Source organism: Schistocerca piceifrons, chromosome 8, assembly GCF_021461385.2.
Source record: "Schistocerca piceifrons isolate TAMUIC-IGC-003096 chromosome 8, iqSchPice1.1, whole genome shotgun sequence".
In the NCBI taxonomy this organism is placed as follows: Eukaryota; Metazoa; Arthropoda; class Insecta; order Orthoptera; family Acrididae; genus Schistocerca; species Schistocerca piceifrons.
In genome coordinates this window covers 175,030,175-175,036,578 of record NC_060145.1, presented here as the reverse complement: position 1 = coordinate 175,036,578, position 6,404 = coordinate 175,030,175, and positions in this window count along the sequence as shown.

Below are 6,404 nucleotides of genomic sequence, written 5' to 3'. Positions count from 1 at the left end.
GTGTTTCTTGAGGTGTTCGAATTCTACCAACGTATAAAGAAACGAGATGGAATGTGACTTCTGTGAGTGCTTATGTTGTGTTACATGTTGAACCAAGCTTGTAGAGTCAAACCCACGGTGCTATGAACTACGAAACAGGAAATAGAGAATGAAGTCGAACAACGGGGACGAGAGGCGACTACGAGCAGTTAAGAATGTCATTATGACTGCTGAGAATCTTTTTGCACAGTGAGAACGTTGAAACGATTGCCCATTGAAGGTTATAAAACACTATTTCAGAAAATAGAGTCTAAGGGTGTCTCCTAAGACAACTATTGTACAGACAACTATTGTACTACCGTTCACGAGAAAACAAATCCAAGACACATACTGGAACCTCAAGCACTTCAACAAAACTCTACTAGTAGACAGAGCAGTGAAGTATTTATGGGTAATGCGAAACTACGAGAGTTGCCCAGGAAGAAATGCACCACTTTTTTTTTTCTTCAACATTTCTTTATTGAACACAATGAGAATTACATACACGAAAGAATGGTGTTTAATCTGCACATCCTACTTTTCCACGTTATCTCCATCCCGTTCTATATGGCCTTCCCCCAGCGCGAAACAAGGGCGTGTATGCCCTGTCAGTAACAACCTTTTTCCTGGTGGCGGAATCAGTGTTTCAATGTGTGAATCACCTCCTCATCGTCCTCGAAATGACTTCCACGATTGGCATCCTTTAATGGCCCAAACGAGTGAAAGTCCGAGGACGTTAGGTCATGGCTGTAGTGTGGATGGGGTAACACTGTCCAACTCGGTTTTGCGATGTGTTCAGCAGTCCTCACACTTGTGTCGGGCCGAACGTTATCGCGTTGCAGCAAAATATCTCCTGGGTTGCTGTAGCGCCAAAGTCGACAGATGCGCGTCTTTAGTTTTGTTGATGTCTCGACATATGCTCCTGAATTAATGGTACAGCGTCTTGGTGTCACATCAATAAGAATCCCACCTTCGCAGTCCCAGAACACGGTGATCAATTTCTTTGAATTTTTTCTTCTGTGGGGGGTGGGAATGACGCCATTCCATCGACTGTCATTTTGTTTCTGGCTCAAAACGGTGAAATCAGGTTTCATCACCTGTCACAATCCGAGACAAAAAGGCCTCCCCGTCAGCTTCAAAACGTTGCAATAAGATAAATGGTTTTTCTGTGCTATTTGTGATCCACCACTAGACACCGCGGGGCCCATCTTGCACACATTTTTGAATATCCAAGAGTGCGGATAATGCATCCACACTTCCTTCGCTGTCGTAATGCGTCCTTCCTGGCGAATGAGATAAGCTCGCTGCAGCATGTAAGGTTTCGCAGCCGTGGATGGACTCACCGACCGCTGCAAACCGTTTTCTGATGACCTCACCCTTCGTGCCCAGCAACTAACTGTACTTCTGTCGACAGCAGATGCTCCACAGACCTTACACAAGCATTTGTGAATATTCCCCAACGTTTCTTTCTCTTCAGTGAAAAATTCAATGACGGTACGTTGGTTGTAAAGTACATCATCTACAGACGCCATTTTGAAACCGTCCTGCAGCTATACTGTCTGTCGGAAGTGACGGAAACTTGGCGCGCTCAGTCAGGAGACTTCAAATGATGCGTACGTGACGTTTCGCATTCGTAGCATTGTTTTTGGCTGAGGAAAAAAATTCGATGCATATCTTTCTGGGCAACCCTCGTATCTTGGACCCTTCACTTAAAGAATATATTACGTTCCAGGGCGCGGCTGGGCTCCATGGGCCTGTAGTGGGTATAAACCACAGAAATAAGACCTCTGATAAGTTGTGGGGCTATAGTATAGTGGAGAAAAGCACAACAGAAGATTACTGCCAAGAAGTTGGCAAGGCGCTGAGGTTAGCCTACTTACCCTGAACAGGTAGCTTTAGCATCACACTCACAGTTGGGCTGTCGAATATGATGGACATGCCCCCATTACATCTTTTACAGTGCCCCCATTCCAGCGAGGAAGCAGCAAGAGTATACCGGTTAAAAACTGGAAATAACCGGAAACATTTAGGAAATCCAGAATCCCACAGCATTATAGCGATTGTGTTGAAAACAGGAATTGTCGGCGAAGTGCTGCATGACTACATAACAGCTTCCAGCTGCTTCAACAAATCTTTTAGTGTAATAATTGCAAGTAGGGAGCAGCGGAAGAACGAACATCGACAGCGGCCAGGTGACTTAGGTTTACTGATGGATCTAAAACAAATGAAGCTTTTTCGACAGGGTTATATGGGGTACTGCACGGACTAGAGCGAGCAATCTGTCTAGAAAAGCCGCCCAAGGTTTTCCAGACGGAAATATCAGGATTGAGAACAAGCTGGTCTGGGACATTTTTATATCAATTTCATATGCTAAGTAATTAAAATGGTGACATAATCCCTTAACCTATTGTTATACAAGTTGGTTTATGACCCCCTGAGGATAATCCGTCCTTCTGAGAACCCCTACGGCTCCTCCTCCCCAGCAAGGCTCCGGCACTCAGAAGAAATGTGCTGGGCGCCCTAAGTAACATGGAACAGGTCAGTACTGGTCTCCGACATACGCACCATCCCTGCTCATTCCGGTGTGGTGCAAAGCGCTGCAGTCATGGACTGTGCGGCTGGTCCCGGCGGAGGTTCGAGTCCTCCCTCGGGCATGGGTGTGTGTGTGTGTTTGTCCTTAGGACAATTTAGGTTAAGTAGTGTGTAAGCTTAGTGACTGATAACCTTATCAGTTAAGTCCCATAAGATTTCACACGCATTTGAACAGTTTTGAACATTCAGGTGTGACTCCAAGGACAAAGTGTTGCGTGGATGAGAAGCTAATGGTTCGAAGTGCTTAATATTTGTATAGAGGGATCATTGTACAGTGACTGGCGTGTTGAGCTAGATATTGAAAATGCATCGAGAAGTGTTAGAGTGCCGTTTACAGGGTTGAAGTGGGGTGAACTGTGTCGTGCAGAACCCTACATCGATCAGCAGATGACCTCCGAGTGTTGTCCATCTTCTCGGCCCCTGGACATTCACTCTATGGCGCAGCACTTATGTTGTGATCTGGAGGCTGATCCATTTATCTGCAACACACCACCGTAAAACTTGTTCAGCCTATGGACGGTGGTATCCCTTGTGTGGCAAAGACTGAACTTTGGGCTGTCATGTGTTCAAACTGCGTATAAAGGCATTGTGAGCTACCTCTGTAAGTATAGTATGCATGCAGACGATTTAGAACACTGCATAAATATGGTGTAAAAAGAAGAAGCCAAAGGACCATCCATCAATTTTAAAGAAATACACGCTGAATTATGTGCATACAAGAAAGCTTTATCTGCTAAATTCTGTACAGGTGTGAAGATAATGTAAGAAACAGCGGATTTTTTTATGTAGGGCGTCCTGTGTATGACTGTTTAATAAAAATGTGTACTTTTATTTTGTTCAGATCTCTCACAATAATGTTACCACTGACAGTATTTTCACTGCAACGTCTAGAATACCGCAGCAGCGCCAGGCTGTTTGAATCACTTCGTTACCACAGTCAGCGTCTTCAGTCATTGTTAAACTGAATGATAGATGAAACTTTTCAGGTATATATACCAGACGGCCCACGCACGCCGTCCTCCGTTGACGTTAGTTAATCCCAGATACCACAGACACCGAAAGGATTGCCTAAGCTGAACAGTAAAGGGGAGAGGGAGGTGACCCTGCCAAATATAATATAGCTAGTCGCTAGAAAACTTGCTTCCTGTAGGAGGGCTCCCATATTCGATTCCAGGGCTTGAGAAAGATGTCTGTGTAGAAGAATGATTCTCCCTGACCAAACAGTACATTCAAGGGGCAAAGCATATTAATTATCTGTTTCAAGGCGCATATCAACATATAAAACCAAATTTATTAATAACACGTTATCCATTAATTTGCGATTCATAATTGGCAGTATTACATAACCGCTATCATATCTTTCATTGCAATAAAGAACAATGAATATAATGAATATCAAAAATTATGTTTCTTTAAACCTATGTTATAGACTTACAGCTCTTTATAATTGCATTATTCTCAATATCAGTTTTCAAATGCCTGTCTGTTTTGTTGGAAGCATTGAAGGCGAGTATCGTGGAACACCGGAACAGAATAATGAAAGGTCAAATGTTGATGCGTTTATTCTTCACCTCTTATGCAAATGGATGGATATCCTCCAAGAAATAAACGCTCAGTATTACCGAACCAAACATAGCACAATAAAGAATAGTCCAGTCGATGCTGGTAGTAACAGACTCATGGATATGGTAAACTATCATGGATCCATGTAAACAGAAATTTAGTGTAGGTGATTTTGTATGTTTCTCAAATCACAAGACAGCATTGACAAGTCGAGTGACATATTCATAGTTTCCAAAGTGCAGGGAACAAATCGCAGAGCTTTCATCTTAAAGGATAGAATGGCAATTTCAGCATGCTCTTACACTGAGGAAGTGCAGAGGAACGTGTCACAGGACAACGGAATAGAGCACTAGTTAAATGACTTGATTTTTCTGCAACACGGAACAGCTGAATTGACGCTGACGATTTGCTATAAAACGGGGTGCACAGAGCACGGCCACCAGAGTGGTATAACATGCACCATAGTAGACACATTCTAGAGGTAAGTGGTATTCTCGATAAGCTTTCTAGTCGGACTGCACATTCCGCGGTATAATTACTGTGGACCTTGTACAAAGCTTCGAAGACGTTTGGCTCGTGATAAGGACGAGGCGTGTTTGGAACATGACATCGCAGACACAGAACAGACAGATCTCCTAGGATTTCACGCTGCAGATCTAATTTTATCTGATAATGCCAAGGTACTATGTGAGACAACGGATGCTGGTGTAGGGCAGCGCAGTGCAACGCTTTTATTTGCTAAAAACTATGCATGGCAAAATTAAATTGGGCTTAGAGTGTACATTTCAAGCAAGTTATGAACGCCGCACGTTGCGCCCTGAAGAAGAAGAAGAAGAAGAAAATAACGATGAAGTAGAAGAAGAAGAGGTCAGGGCAGGTGTGTTAAAAAAAGTGTGTCCTGGTAGCGATTTATGGAGCTAGAAACGCCCTAAACACAAAGGACTGGTTAAAGCACCCTGGGTTCAGCCTATACCCAAGGCATCACGCGGAATTATCACCTTCCTAATGCGTGCAATCGCAGGTCTCTCAGATATGGGTTCACTGGATGGTGATGCTGTGGAAGCAAGACGACATAACCACATGATGGTAGCAGCAGCCATCGGAAAAGTAGTATACCTGAAACCATACAAGAAACAACTAGGTCTCCTCATAAATATCTACCCTACCAGATAGAACGCTCACAAATACAGATATGCCCAAGTTTGTTAGGACAAAATTCAGCAGTCCAATATTCTGTGATGTTTTTATGTGGACTATATTACTGAAGACAGTCTGTAAATCAGACGACTGTGAAAATTGTGAATTTAAATGATGCTGGGAGATCAGGAACCTATTGGGTTGCGACTGTTGAGAAAATCACAAATGACACCTACTATTTCGACTCATTTAGAGCTCTGCAGCCACCGGAAGATTTAAAACGGCACTGTGCTGACAGAAGGCGAGTGTTTTACAATTTTCTTTGCTATCAAGGCCTTAATACCTACCTGTGTGGGCATCCGAGCATCATGTTCTTTCTAATAACATCACTCTTCAGTTGCATTCAGATGCAATGTCGTATACCCTGACTTTAAAGAAACTACCGTAAGTATTAAGTGCGAATTACTTCCCACTGATTGATTCAAGCAACGGAGAGTGGAGTAATGAACTGACTGGACTGGAGACATACAACAGCATTTCGAATATCGCAGACGCTAACAATAAACTTCAGCTAGAAATTAATGGCAGAAAGGAAACTGCCTAAATAGAACCTGGGACATACGACATTGGCTATTTAAGCGATGTTTTAGAACGTTCTGGATAAGGGAGTGTGATACTTGGAAACATCAATACACTGACGTCTAAAATAAAGACACCGAATGACTTTAATCAGGAAGGTTCAATAGGACGGCTACTGGTTTTGACAAAAGGACAGATATTCGAAAAGAACCCTAATAAATTTTACAGATCCGATCACTAAGCGGGTGTACTTTCAATTAGTTCAATCCGTGTCGGACGTAACATTGCAACAAACTGTTACGTCAACTACTGATTGATTCATACAATTTATTGGTTATTCCCATCTGTTGGAACAGGGTAAAAGGTTCTTCAGACTCCTACCAACACTATTTACCTGCCAATAACATTTGTGACACTTGACTATCTGGAGCTGCGTATTGGGGACCGGGATAACCAATATCGACACTCGCGGCGAGGAAATCGTTGTACGGCTACATCTAAAGCAGAACCACCAG